At 35.8% G+C, this 15,815-nt stretch overlaps 1 protein-coding gene across 2 annotated transcripts in view; it reads left to right on the top strand.

Moving 5' to 3' along the window:
* Positions 1-15,815, top strand: part of MTPN (myotrophin) — a 75,247-nt gene that overhangs the window by 35,309 nt on the left and 24,123 nt on the right. The gene's annotated exons all lie outside the window — the stretch shown is intronic.

Below are 15,815 nucleotides of genomic sequence, written 5' to 3' on the forward strand. Positions count from 1 at the left end.
AATACTGTATTAATTGATATATTTGAAAGTTGCCAAGAGAGTAGATCTTAAAAGTTCTCACCAGAGGAAAGAAAAATTTAAACTATGTGAGGTGATATTAATTAAACTTATTGTGGTAATCATTTTACAATATATAAACATATCAAATTATGTAATACTACTTGTTTAAGGTATACAACATATCAGTTATATCTCAATTACAAATTAATAAATTCTTAAGTCAGAATAAAAACAAAAAAATGAATGACTCCTTCCTTCCCTTTCTTTCTTCCTCTTTCCCTGACCTTTTCTACCTAGCCAAGGGTTTTGTTCTCTGTAAATAAAAACCTCCATGGGATCTTTTTTTAGTTTAGGGCTCTGGTCATTTACTAAATGAGATGTCCCTAAGCCAGCTCTTTTCTCTGAGCCAGATGTCAAACTATAGATCAGAACTGTATTTCTTTCTGATAAGCCTCTCTTTCCTCAGGACAAACAAAACAAGATGTAATTATTCTTATGATAGAGCCCAAACCATTGTTCCATATTTCTTATTCTCAAAACATGATGCTCTAGGTCATTGAGACCTTGTGGTTATAAGATTCCATTGTTAAAGAAAGAATCTTCTACATTAAGTTTCTGAAAAGCTGGCTTGATTTGAATATACATTAGGCCCTGATATGTCATTCCAGAAGGGTCTTTATAAATATGTACTATGTTGCTAAATTATTGGTTATAAGTTGAGTTTTCTGACTTATAATTCGTTTTATTTTACTTGTGCCCATAATATTGTTCTTTCATTTGTATCTGAGCCTTAATTTTTGTAGCTAAATAAAGTGACATTCAGAGATGGCTATGTTGATGGCAGATCTGTTGTAACCATGTAGAGCTGTTATTTATTTTAGATGAAAGGGTTTTTTTCTTTACCTTTTTGAAAGCAACATAAAATTTAGTTTTTTTCAAAATTAATTACCTTGATTTTATTTTTGCATAAACTTCTTTAATGGGTACCCTATAGTTTCTGTTAACCAAATTTTTGAGGGGGGACATTGTGCTCTTTCAAAAATCCTTAATTGCTAAAATAAGGCTATTCCAGTGCATTTTTTTAAAGTGCAATCAATGTTTGTATTATGAAATCTGATTTGTCCTGCCTTTTATCAAAAGTAGAATCTTTATCAATTACTATGAATTAATTTTAAAAATATGTAGAAGTTTTCCAGATTCGTTGGCATCTCTAATATACAATTGATCCTTGAACAACAAAGGTTTGTACTGAACCAGTCCACTTACACACAGATATTTTTTCAGTAGTAAATGCTGTATATACTGCACGCATGGTACATGGTTCGCGGAATCCACAAATGTGGAGGAACCGCAGATACGAAAGGCCGACTATAGGTTACACATGGATTTTCAACTGCACAGTGGGTCAGCACCCTTAACCGCCATGTTGTTCAAGGGTCAACTATATTATTCCACTGGTATTCCATTAGCATAGGAAAAAAGCCGAAATAATAAATTTTAAAACTCAGTATGATCACAGCTAATAGGGAAAAACAAAAATTATGAAAACAAAAGAATTGCCAGAATGTATAAAATCAAAGTCTGTGTGATGCACTATATCACTTACTGGACTTTTTTTTTTTTTTTAATTTTAAGGCAGTGGGAGATGAGGTTTACAACACAAGTAGGAACTTAAACCATTTAATTCTTCATTGTCCATGTAGCAAAAGAGGAAACTAGTATCTGTGGAAAAGCTAATATAATCTTTGTTTATAAAATCTCCAAGTACATAAGTGTGATCATCTCCATTTTATGGATGAGGTGACCGTCTGTCTCGAGGAGGTTAAATAACTACCTGAAGTCTAATAGAATGTAATAAAATCAAGATTTGCTCCAGGTTATATAACTCAGAAACCCATGTTCTTTCTACTACTTGAGAGTGCCTTTTGGACTTACTGTCAGGGACAGCTATGAGAAATGATTATGTATACTTCTACAGGTAAAAACTATTTGGCCTGATTTTTTTTTTTAATTATTTTATGGGCTGCGTTGGGTCTTTGTTGCTGCACACGGGCTTTCTCTAGTTGCTGCGAGTGAGGGCTACTCTTCATTGTGGTGCACAGGCTCCTCATTGTAGTGGCTTCTCTGGTGGAGCAGGGGCCCTAGGCGCATGGGCTTCAACAGTTGTGGCACGTGGGCTCAGTAGTTGTGGCTCACGGGCTCTAGAGCACAGGCTCAATAGTTGTGGTGCACAGGCTTAGTTGCTCCATGGCATGTGGAATCTTCCCAGGGCAGGGTTTGAACCCATGTCCCCTGCATTGTCAGGCGGATTCTTTACCACTGCGCCACCTAGGAAGTCCTATTTGGCCTGATTTTTAATTGATACACTCGTGAATGAAAAAAAACATAGCGATCAACACTTGTGGGAGTTACACTTCAAGACTGAGGTCTGAGCACATGCCATGGTATCCCCTTTTGGTCCTGTGATGACAGAGAAGATGTTTTTAAAATGAATAAATCAACATCTGCTTTAGACCATAAGACTGGGTTCATCAGACAAGAAATTATAATGAATCCTTGAGAGACAGAAAGCAGGTAGGATGAAGCTGAAGAGGAAAACATTCTCAAACATGAGCAAGAGAGGACTGTTGGCAAAAGGTAGAAGTTGATCCAGGGTGGCTTGAAGCCCAGAAGTGGTCAGTACCCTTGAGAAACAAACAAGTGAAGAGTTGGATGCGCTTTCAGAAAGAAATAAATTAAACCCAAAGGTGAAGACTGAGATGCAAAAAGGAGGTAAGCAAGAAGTTAGTATGTGAATAAATCTAAACAAATATTGAAATGCAGAACAAACATGAACGTTCAAAAATGTAAGCTAAAACTATAGAACTGTTAAATAATAACAAGATGCAAGGGAAATGAACAAAGCTCCTGGTATTCTCACCAGATCCAGAGTACATGAGAAACATTAGTAAAACCGGTGAAAGGAGACAAGATGAAGCAGGTAAAAAATGCAGGCTTGAGAAGCATCCTGGGGAACTGAGCAGTCCCAGGGAATAAGAAGCCAAAGTGAGAGTATGAAACAGAAGTGGCAGCTGCACAGCAGTCAGTAAAGAGACCAAGACTAGCAGACTTCATTCTGATGTTATGAAAACAAAAACAGTCAGACAGTGTAAGCACCTGTCATTTTGAGTCGTAATTATCTCACAGTTGAATAAGGTTCCTCTTTTTTTGCCCTAAAAAATCTTAACAGGAAATTTTTGGAATAAAAGAGATATTTAAAAGATGTATAAAAATATTGCTGAACTGATCTTCCTGATTAAAATCTCAACTGCCTGAATAATAGCAGCGTTGCATGAACACATTATTTAGAAGAGAGTTAATCATGAAATGGTACTCTTAAACTATAATTTTAAAGTCAATGTATGTTCGTAAGTCCAAAATTAATTTATTTTTAAGCTACATATAATTTGACATCATCTAGTTTCTGTGTGATTAAAGAAACAATTCTCTAAGAGAAATAAATAGTTTGCCTGTAGTATTAATACACTATCATGTTAGACATTTCCTTTAATATTAATAGTATTGTATATATAGTATTTAATATATATTCTATATTTATACTTATTAAAATTCTTTATAATTTATGTAATCCCTTTGATAAAGGATTTTAAGAAGTCATGTATCCTTATTTTCTAAGGAAAACCATTTCTAAATAATCCACTAAAGGATGTTGTGGGAAAGGGGGAAATACTTAACATCTTTAAAAGATAATACAAGTAAACATTTTAAGTTTGCTATCATTTAGAATTTAGACAGATAAGCTTTCAGTCATTTATTCTAGTATGTGTTTATACTCTGTCCCTTATATACTGTATACTCCTATTAAAAATGACCAATCAACCTCCTGTTAGAATTCTTTTAAACAGATAAATAAAGTACCCCAGCGTGAGAAAATCACAAATCTCATGAATTGAAAATTTAATGAAAGTTTTTTAAATGTTATAATTACCATTTTATTCTTAGATTACAGAAACAAGCTGACAATATACTTACTATAAACCCACTTGTTGTTAGTGGTGTTTAGCATACTAAGCTAAATCTGAGAGAAAAAAGTCCAAAAGAAACTTTGCCTTTTTGTTTTCCATTATTTCTCTGCTTCAGACTGTATCAAAGAATTTACCTCCTTAGGACATCTGCTATAACCTTACAACAGAAATATGTAACCACTGATGCATGTGCAACCCTGACATTAGTGACGCACAGGTGTTTCAGACCAGTCTACAGTGTGTGGGATAAATGAGTGAGAAACAAAGATTTACTCAGCAACCTTCCTTTTATAAAAAAGGTCAGAATGATTAACGTCTTATGTACAATTGCTGTAGAGAATTAAAAAGTAGGAAAAATCAGTCTGTTGAGAAAATGTAGAAAACAACCTTATCTGATAAAATTGATGATTTAGCTCAGTGTATTTTCTGTGCTGTATTTTAAAAAATCAAGCAGCCAGTTAATAATAAAATCTGAATACCCCTCTTAAATACCAGCATTGTCAAATCCTCAAGAAGTATCTGTGTTACAGATTTTGCTGCTTGAATTGAGAATCAAGTGTGTAAAATATAAGGACTTAGAATTCTGTCAACCCTTTTCAGCCTAAACAAGTAGGTGTGCTGGTAGGTAGAAACATTTTTTACTCAAATTACTCACTATTCCACTCCCAATAAAATCTGTAACAGTTTCACACATTCTCGAGCACACATTTTATGATTACTTGGAACCCCCAAAGTTCTGTTTCATATAACACAGGCAGGTTTGCTTTCAAAAAAATTTTAGGACAGGTGAGCTGCAAGGAACTGAGGAATGCCTTTCTTAATTGCCTTATTTTAAGAAAGTGCATTAGAAAAAGACCAGCAGAGTTGATATAGCTAGAAAACTTACCCCCCTAAATAACTGAAGAAACCAGTTGTTACACTGTTTTGATATATCTTACAGATCTTCCACAGGTATGCCCATTGTAAGCTCATTGTCTTTTACCTATTTAGCTCTTTTTAGACTGGAGTGCATCGTTATTTTAGATAATTTCTGTTAGTGACATAAACTGTGTGCTGCGACATCACACACTCCAGGTTTGGTTCTCAGTTCTCCTTCCTAATAGCTTTGTGGCTTTGAATAAATTCCTTACCACCTCAGCCTCAGGGTTCTCTTCTGTGACGTGGGGCCAATACTTATCACACAGAGTTGATGAGAGGGTAAATTAGCACATAGTTAAAATAGTACTTATACATGGGAAATGTCATTTAAGTGCTTTACATGTATTAATTCATTTAATCATCACAATAATCCCATGAAGTAGGTATGATTTTTATCCCCCGTTTTACCACTGGGGAGACTGAGGCACGGAGCATTAGGAAGCTTTTCCAGGATCACACAGCTCGTTAGGAGGAGAGTTAGGATTCAAACCACATCACTTCAGCTCTAGAACTTGTGTCTGTAACTACTACATTACACAGCCTCTCAGTGTAGCCAAGTAGTTAAATGAAGTACTGTGGGCAAGTCATTGGCGGCAGTACTGAGCTCATCATAAATGCTCAGTAAATACTAAGACCAGTTAGAATTGATGCAGATAACTTGGATGTATTTCTCAGAAAAGGGAAGGCTTGCCACAAGAATGAGGGTTCCCTGAAAAACAAGTTTTATGAAAATGACTTTCAGGTATAAACTTTTCCATCCAAAACTTACAGTGTACCACATCATAGGTAGCATAATGGCTCACTATCTGAATGTCTTCAGAGAGAAGTAATTTGAAGGCTCATTTATACTTTATTCCATCCTTATATTTCCATGATGAATCTCTCTCTGAAACCTTGAAATGATCTTTCTATTTTTGCTAGATATGACTGCAGTAGAGATGTTAAAAATCATATTTCCACAAGGGGTAACATAAGAACAAATCCAAGACAATTATGTATGCAGCTGAAAATGAATTGTAGTCACTGTCTCCAAATGAGAAACAAAATGAAGAGAAATGTAGAATGTGTCTCATTGCTTGTGTGTGTGTGGTGGGGGAGAGGGGTTCTTCATTTGTTAGTTTTTGTTATGTAAGTTGGGGTGGCTATGTGCCTCTTAAGAGTTAATTGAAAAAAATTGATTCTTGTAACCTCAAAGTGAAAGATTAACTTACATGGTGGGCTGTGTTGCTATTTTAAAGTCCTTAGCAAGTGCTGTCGTTCATACATGTCGTTCCCTGGTACATGGTTAGCACATTGTTTAGAGAGGCAGATGAGGAGCATGGCACTGAAGTTAGAAAAGTGAGATTTAGACCTGGTCCTATGACTTCATAGCCAATAAAGCACACTTAACAGATAATTAAGGACCATGTCAGGTGCTGTTAAGAGACATACAGTTCATTTGTGACAAAAACTCCTACTACAGAGATTTAAACAAGAAAGTGGCTCTTCTTTTTCATGGCTGAATAATATTCCATTGTATAATTAGTTCTTATTTTTAAGAAAGATTAATAGAATTTTTGATCTAGGAGTTTCTTCAGAAATCATATTAGGTTTACCATTTTATTTGCAGAAAGTAGTACAGAGAGGTTAAGGAACTTGCCTAAAGTTACATAGCTAGTTTGTGGTAAAGTTGGGATTCATAGCCAGGTTCAGTATGTCCTTGAACCACACCACCTGCTTTATTAATTTTTTTTGAAGTGTAGTTGATGTACAATATTATATAAGCTACAGGTGTACAGTATAGTGATTCACAATTTTTTAATTGAAATATAGTTGATTTACAATATTGTGTTAGTTTCAGGTGTACAGCAAAGTGATTTGGTTATGTGTGTGTATATATCTATATTCCTTTTTAATTCTTTTCCCTTACAACATACTGAATATAGTTCTCTGTGCTATACAATAAATCCTTATTATTTTTTTTATATTATGGTAGTGTGCATCTGTTAATCCCACATTCCAAATTTATCCCTCCCCACTCTTCCCCTTTGGTAACCGTAATTTTTTTTTCTGTCTGTGAGTCTGTTTCTGTTTTGTAAATAAGTTCATTTGTACTGTTTTTTAGATTCCACAAAAAAGTGATACCATATAATATTTGTCTGATTTCACTTAGTATGATAATCTCTAGGTCCATCCAGTGATTCACAATTTTTAAAGGTTGTACTCCATTTATAGTTATTATAAAACACTGGCTGTATTCCCTGTGTTGTACAATATATCCTTGCCATTTGTGACAACATGGATGGACCTTGAAGGTATTATGCTAAATGAAATGTCAGAGAAAAATACTGTATGATCTCACTTATATATGGAATCTACAACAAAAACAAAACAAACTCATATCGATACAGAGAACAGATTAGGTTGATGGTTGCCAGAGACGGGGTGAGGGGGATTCCAAAAGGTACAAACTTAGAATTATCAGATAAATAAGTCCTGGGATGTAATGTACAGCATGGTATAATATATCTGAAAGTTAAGAGAGTAAATCTTAAAAGTTCTCATCATAAGAAAAAAAAACTTTGTAACTGTGTATAGTAATAGATGTTAACTAATCTTATTGAGGTAATCATTTTGCAATATATACATATATCAAGTCATCATGTTGTACACCTAAAACTAATGTAATGTTCTATGTCAGTTATATCTCAACCTTAAAAAAAAAAAAAGTGGCTCTTAACGAGATGCCTGAAGGTATGCAGTCCAGGGCTGAGCAACTGGCTCCACTTGTCATCAGTTCCCCACACCCTTCTCCCCTGTCTTCCCCAGTCCTTACTGTTACACAATGCTTGGAGGTTCAGCAGCCATCTTGTCTGTGTTTTGGGCAGGGAGAACAGGAAAGAGCTAAGGACTCTCTCCTCCCTGAGGTTTTAGTGGAAAAGGAAAGCTATCCATGGGAGAGGCCAACTTTGTGCCAGATGGCCACCTGTAGCCTTAAGGGAGTCTGGGGATTCCGTTTTTTTTCAGCCTCTGTAGGAGAGGAAAGCACTAGACTTCGGGTGAGCCAAGCTGTAGTATATACCTTGAAGTATGATCATTAGCATGCCGGGGGCCTACAGGAGGAGGGGGAGCCAACTGTCCAGGAAATTCCAGGAGGGCTGCATGGAGAATAACAATTGAATAAGAGTTAATTGAGTGGTTAAAGGAGAGGACAAAGAATTGCTTTGTTCCTTTACATTTTAAGAGTCCTTATGGGACATTTAATGTCAGATATATTCATTCAGGCATTCATTTTGTATTTGATTCTAACCCACTTTCTTTCCAAAAGTGAGTTGAATATACCAAACCATGGTTGCTAAATTTTTATTTCTGAGATAGTGATATACAGAAATGTCCACCAAGATGTCATGTGTGTATCTAAATGCTAGGTTTCTAATTGATAAGTTTTGCGTTGAAACAGTTGCTTGGTAGTCCAGCAGTCGATCAGTGTAATTATAATTATCATCTTTGCCACAAAAGCCCTTTGTCAAGATAATGTCAGATAACCTCAGAACAAGTTTAAAAGTTTCGTTCTTAAAATGTTACTAATCCAGTTTTCTTGGCCTGTTTGTCCAGGTTAAGAACTGGTGGTAATTTAAAAAAAAAAAACAAAAAAAAACAAAAAACTGGTGGTATAAAGCAGAACTGGGCTATCTGAAGAAGTAAAGATACATTCTTGTTTCATGACAGTCTATCTTATCTTTCTAGCTGTGTTGTAAACTGTTCTATTCAAGGGCAAAGATAGTATGATGAATTTTTTTAAATGTTTGCCATATTCTACAAGTCACTATCAAATAATACCTGATTATCTAAAACTATAACTTTTGAAAATTAAGAGATTACTGGTGAGGCCTTAAAGCTTTTTCACTCCCTAGAATGACAAATGGCCTGTCTCTCCACTTGGGCCACTTAACTTGGCCGTAGCAACCTTTTCCCCCTCCAGGAAACTTTATCACAACCTGAATCATGCTGTAAATATAAGCCGATGAGCTTAGACCTTTATTGTATGTGTATAGTCCCTGTCTGTATCAATTAGTTTAAACATTTAATTTTTATAATCATTTTATAGCCTGTCATTGACACTGTGCAAGGCCTTGTAAATTCAGAGACTGATAAGCTTGGTTACTGCTGTCAACATATTTAGTAAAATGTAAAACAAGTGCACAAAGTGTTGTGATTGCTGTGATAGGAGTTTATATGTAACACAGGAGAGATCTAAAAGAAGAAGAGGTCACGTGTGGTCCTGGGAGTCAAGGGCATAGTGTGTTATAAATAAGGATGTCATTACAACTTTAAGTACCACAAATACAACTTCAAAAAGCAGTTGACACTTGAGTTGAATCTTAGACACTTAATGCCCAGGAATCTGGCAGAGAACTGGAGTACCTTTTCAAGCAGAAGCAGCAATGTGAGAAAGGCCGCAGGAACAAGAAAGAGAGACCACAATGCATTAGGGTAAATTGTTCAGCACAGCTGCAACATGGAATTTAGCAAGAAATATGACTAGAGAGGTAGGTAGTGAGATTATACCTTATATGTCATATGTTATTATCTTATTCTCTTTTGTGAGGATGCCATTAAAGGTGTTTATGTAGGTGAGTATTATGATCAGACTTGCATTTTACAAAGATCACCCAAACAGATGTATGGAGTCTGAATTGGAGTAGTGGGAGAAGTGAAAAAAGAAACTATTGCATTAGAATATTCATATGAAAATCTTGAACTGAGAAAGTAGTGGTAGCAAGGACAGGTGGGAAATATTAAGAACATTATGGTCTAAAGTCTTGGTGAGGTAAACAAGAAAAACTGCATAGTGTTTCCACATTTCCTAGAAGGTGATTCTTAACATAATAGTGAGTACTCCAGAAAAAGAAACAAGTTTGTAGGAAAGATCATGGATTCACTTTAGGAAAGGTTGAGTTTGCAGTATTTCTGGGACTTTAAGTCGATAAGTCTCAGTGGCATGTATGTATGTATACACACCACACACACATACACAGGCTTAAGGAACAGGGTAGACGTTCAAAATGAGTATAAAGGTTGGAAGTTAAATCATAACATGGATGAGGTCAGGCAAAAGCATACTGAGCAAGTGGTGAAGATGCCAGTGACCAGAACCAGCAGAACCAGCATTAAAAGCAGAGAGAAAGTAAAGCGGAGGAGAGTGAAGTGAAAGTAGTGGACGCAGGAGGAAGGAGAGGCAGGCTAGACAGACAGAACTTGTAGATACTAATCCAAGTCTTTTCAGGATGGCATAGATTAGGCTAAAAATTGCCTTCCATGTCCATTGTTTACTCTTCTTTTTAGAAAGGGAACCCCAGGTTTTAACTGGGTGCATATGTAGCAGCCTAGCTAGTCCTTGTATCTCAGTTTCTCTTGCAGTGGATATGGCTTTGTGTCTAAGTTTAGAATAATGGCATGTGCACAAATGATGTGTGCGTCTTCTAGATCATTGCCTAAAATACAAAGCCCTTGCTGGAGACTTTCACCTCCACATCCAGCAGGCTAGAAGCACATGTGGAGGTGAGCACACTTAGCATTAGACTGTTTTATAAGAGAGAAATAAATTAACTTAGTTTAATCCATTGTGTTTTAGGCTCTCTTTGTTATAGCAGTTTAGCCAAACCAAACAAATAGTTTTTATTTGTAAATGAATGAACAGGACTTGGGAAAACTTGGGTGTGGATCTCTGGATTCTGTCATTTGGGAGAGTTGCACAGGGTTTTGATATTGAAACAGTAGACATAAAACTAATGATAGTAGTCTGCTAGATGCCACAGTGAGCAGTGTTTACCCAGAAGTAATTTAAGTATTGTTTATATATTTTAACTCTAAAAATCTATCAATGTCCAGGACCAAATTGCTCTACTGGTGAGTTTTACCAAACATTTAAAGAAGAATTAATACCAGTCCTTCTCAGACTCTTCCCCAGAACATCAGTACAGATGGGACCACTTCCAAACTCATTTTACAAAGCTAGCATTACCCCTATGCCAAAACCAGACAAGGATGCCACAAGAAAATTGCAGGCCAGTATCCCTAATGAACACAGATGCAAAAATCCTCAACAAAAATGTTAGGAAACCATATTCAACAGTACATTGAAAGGATCATACTCCATGATCAACTGGGATTTGTTCTTGGGACACAAGGATGATTCAACATCTGCAAATCAGTGCGAACACCACAATAATAAAATGAAGGGTAAAAATCGTGATCTTCTCAGTAGGTGCAGAAAAAGCATCTAACATAATTTAACATTCATTCGTAATAAAAATGCTCAATAAACTGGGTGTAGAGGGAACATACCTCAGCATAATAATAAAGGCCATATTATGGCCACAAGCTATACATCATACTCAATGGTGAAAAACTGAAAGGTTTTCCTCTAAGATGATGAACTAGATGAGGTTGCCCACTCTCACCATTATTTAACATAGTTCTGGAAGTCCCTAGCCAGAGAAGTTAGGCAAGGAAAGAAATCAAAGGCTTTCCAAATTGGAAGGGAAGAAGTAAAATGTTCTTTATTTGCAGATGACATGATACTCTACATAGAAAACCCTGAAGACTCCACTAAACTGTTAGAACTGTTCAACTAATTCATTAAAGTTGCAGGATACAAAATCAATACACAAAAATCAGTTGTGTTTCTATACACTAGTAACAAATTAGCAGAAAGAATTTTTTTTAATTCTACTTAAAATTGCATCAAAAAGAATAAAATACCTAGGAAGAATTTTAACCAAGGAGGCAAAACACTCTTATGCTGAAAACTGTAAGACATTGATGAAATATATTGAAGAAGACACGAATAAACGGAAGGATATTCTGTGCTCATGGATTGGCATAATTAATATTGTTAAAATGTCCTTACTGCCCAAAGCAAGCTTTAATGCAATTTCTATCAAAATTCCAATGGCATTTTTCACAGAACCAGATTAAACAAAGCTATAAATTTTATAGAACCACTGCAGATCCTGAATAGCCAAAGCAATCTTGAGAAAAGAGAACAAAGCTAGTGGCATACGCTTCCTGATTTCAAACTATATTACAAATATGTAGGAATCAAAACAGTGTGGTATTGACATAAAAACAGGTACATAGATCAATGGAACAGAATAGAGAACCCAGAAATAAATCCATATAAGACCTGAAACCATGGAACTCCTAGGGGAAAAAACAAAACAAAACAAAAACATAGATAATAAGCTCTTTGACATTCGTCTTGGTGGTGATGAGTTTTTGAATTTGACACCAAAAGCAAAGGAAACCATCAACAAACTGAAAAGACAACCTATAGAATGGGAGAAAAATAGTTGCAAATCATATATCTGATAAGGGGATAACACCCAAAATATATAATGAATTTATATAACTCAGGAAAAAACTCAGTAGAAAAAAAAAAACTAATTTTAAAATGGGCAGAGGATCTGAATAGGCATTTTTACAAAGATGTACAGATGGCCAACAGGTACATGAAAAGGTTCCTCAACATCAGTAATCATCAGGGAAGTACAAATCAAAACCACAATGAAGTGTCACCTCTTACCTATTAGAATGGCTGTTATCAACGGTACAAAAAATAATAAGTGTTGGCAAGGATGTGGGAAAAAGGGAAACTTTGTGCATCCCCTGTGGAAAACACTGTGGAGGTGCCTCAGAAAATTAAAAATAGGACTACCGTGTGATCCAGCAATTCTGCTTCTGGGTTTTTATCTGAAGGAAACAAAAATACTAACTCAGAAAGATATCTACACCTTGTATTCATTGCAGCATTATTTACTGTAGCCAAGACATAAAAACAACCTATGTGTCTATCAGCAGATGCATGGATAAAGAAAATGTGGTGTGTGTGTATGTATATATACATACATAACACACACAGACACACATAATGCAATGGAATATTATTCAGCTGTTAAAAAAAAAAGGGAATCCTGCCATTTGCAACAACATGGATGTACCTTGAGGGCATTATGCTAAGTGAGATAAATCAGACAGAAAGACAGATATTGTATTATCTCACTTATATGTAGAATCTCAAAATTCATGGATAACAGAACAGATGGTGGGGGGCACGCCAAGGAATGGGTGAAGGTAGTCAAAAGGTACAAGCTTCCACTTATAGGATAAATAAGTCCTGGGGATATAATGTACAGTATGGTGACTCTAGGGGGGAAAAAAGCCAATAAACAGAACAGTTTTTACAGAACAGAACATAAAAGTTAATAATTGATAGAATAGAAAAGCTGTCAATTTAAGAGGTAGATGGAGTGATAGGAAGATAGAGAAGGTATCTTACAAAGTAGAGGAATGAGTTACAGTCAAAATTGATGGAACAAAAAACACAGGTTTAAGTAAATATAAATTTACAAAGAAACAGAAACTGCTGTTTGTAGTATGAGAGATTGGGAGGATCTGGGGAGAAGGTGGTGGTGCGCTAGAGCAGCATCCACATAGCAGGGAATCAGAAGGCAATCTCAAGTTAGTAACTCAGATAGTGTCATGAGTATGTTATTTTCAGCCATGGAAATAATCACTAGAACTAATAACAATTGATTGAAAATGGTTTCCTTGAGGAAGGGGTGAGCCAGATATACTTAAGTTCTCCAATAACTGTATCAAATACCAAAAAATCATTTTCTTTAACATCCTTTTCCACATTGACAAAATTGGTTTGTCTTTTTTAGAACTGGTTTGAGTTCATTAAATTTGTCTCTAATATTTTATTCTTTTTGATGCTATTATAAATGGAATTCTTTTCTTGGCTTTATTTTTAAATTTTGAATATGAAGCCTTTTATTATTATGAAGTGTCCCTTTGTCTCTAGTAATATTTCTTTATCTTGAAGTTTCTTTTGTCTGATACAGAGCCGCTCTATTTCTCTTATGTTGACTCATTTATTTTTAAAAGAGATTCGTACACATACATATTTAGGACAAAGGGGTAGATAGAAACACTAAAATGTTAATATTAGTTATATCTGGCTTAAAGAATTAAGAGTTTTATGGGGGAGTTTTTTTGGTGTGTATTCTCAGTTCTGTGATTAGTTTGTATCAGCTAGATTTTGGGATTTGCAAATAGCAGAAATTTTCTCTAACAAGTAGAAAAGGAATTTTTGAAGATATTGGACTAGTCATAGAATCAGTAGGAAAGCTGGAGGACCAGGCTCAGAAGAGGCCAGAGCTATGGCAGCTGTAGGACTCTAGCTAGCAGAAACTTCTCAACTATCTCTTTTGGGTGATGCCCCAGAAAGAAATGAGGTCTGACTTCTTGTTGTCTATCTTTTGCTCTAATCAATATTCAGAATCCAGAAGTGAGTGTCCTGCTTTGACACTTGACAGGGAAAGTCCATGGCACTTTAACAGCTCTAGGAATCCACACAATGGGGACAAATGATTCCCCAGAATGAAATTAGGGTGCTGTTATCAAAAGAAGGGAAGCAAACTCTGGCAGCTAAAAAGCAACAAATGTTTGTTATGATATTTAACTTTTTGTTAATGCAGAATTACAGTTTACAATGCTAGTCATAAAAACAGTTATCAATATGAATAAGAAATCATTTGTTTTGCTAAAAATAGGATAACCATATGATCCAGCAATCCCGCTCCTGGGCATATATCCATATAAAACTATAATTCAAAAAGATACATGCACGCCTATGTTCACAGCAGCACTATTCATAATAGCCAAGACGTGGAAACAGCCTAAATGTCCATCAGCAGATGAATGAATAAAGAAGATGTGGTCCATATATACAATGGAATACTACTCAGCCATAAAAAAGAATGAAATAATGCCATTTGCAGCAACATGGAGGGACCTAGAGATTTTCATACTAAATGAAGTAAGTCAGGAGGAGAAAGACAAATACCATATGATATGACATATGTGGAATCTAAAATATGACACAAATGAACCTATCTGTGAAACAGAATCAGGGACATAGAGAATAGACTGATGGTTGGCACGGGGAGAGGGGTGGGAGGGGGTAGGAGTGGGAGTTTGGGATTAGCAGGTGTAAACTATTATATAGAGAATGGATAAACAAAGTCCTACTGTATAGCACAGGGAACTGTATCCAATATCCTGTGATAAATCATAATGGAAAAGAATATGAAAAAGAATGTATGCTGTATATGTGTATAACTGAGTCACTTTGCTGTACAACAGTAATTAACACAACATTGTAATTCAACTATACTTCAATAAAAATATAAATTTAAAAAAAAAGAAATTTGTTTTGAATACAGTGGTCCCAGTTGTCATTTAACGTGTGTTGGAGTACTCACCACACTGAAGTTCTCACTCACAGATTTCTCTCCCACTTGATTGTAAGCTCCATGTGTTCCACAATGCTGTTAAATTCAATTAGAAAATGAGAAAATAGACTTTTATAGTCATATTGAGGACGACTTTGTGATAATTTAACACTTGCTAGAGTGTTTGTCATCTCCTCCCTGGTTTACCTAATCAGCTTGTACTTAGTCAAGACTCAGCTCAAGCATTACCTCACCCAGAAAGACTTTCTTACACCCTCCTGCCGCATCCCTTTCTGGTCTGTGGGCCCCTCATCACTGTGCATACCGCTGTTGTTGCTCTCAGCCCACTGTGTCATAACTGGTTGATTTGTCTGTCTCCCACAACCCGCCAGACTGGCAGATTCTATCTTGTTTTTCTTTGATTCTCTAGCCCCTTACACAGTGTTTATGCATTAAGAATTCAGTAAATATTGGTTGAATGATTGAATGGATTTGCTAGAGAAGAGGGGATAAGGCGTTCCATATTCCAGCAAGTGTACAGGCATGGCACCTGGTACATTTGGGGATGGTGTGACATTCCAGAGTGTTAGAA

Source organism: Hippopotamus amphibius, chromosome 4 (assembly GCF_030028045.1).
Source record: "Hippopotamus amphibius kiboko isolate mHipAmp2 chromosome 4, mHipAmp2.hap2, whole genome shotgun sequence".
Taxonomy (NCBI): domain Eukaryota; kingdom Metazoa; phylum Chordata; class Mammalia; order Artiodactyla; family Hippopotamidae; genus Hippopotamus; species Hippopotamus amphibius.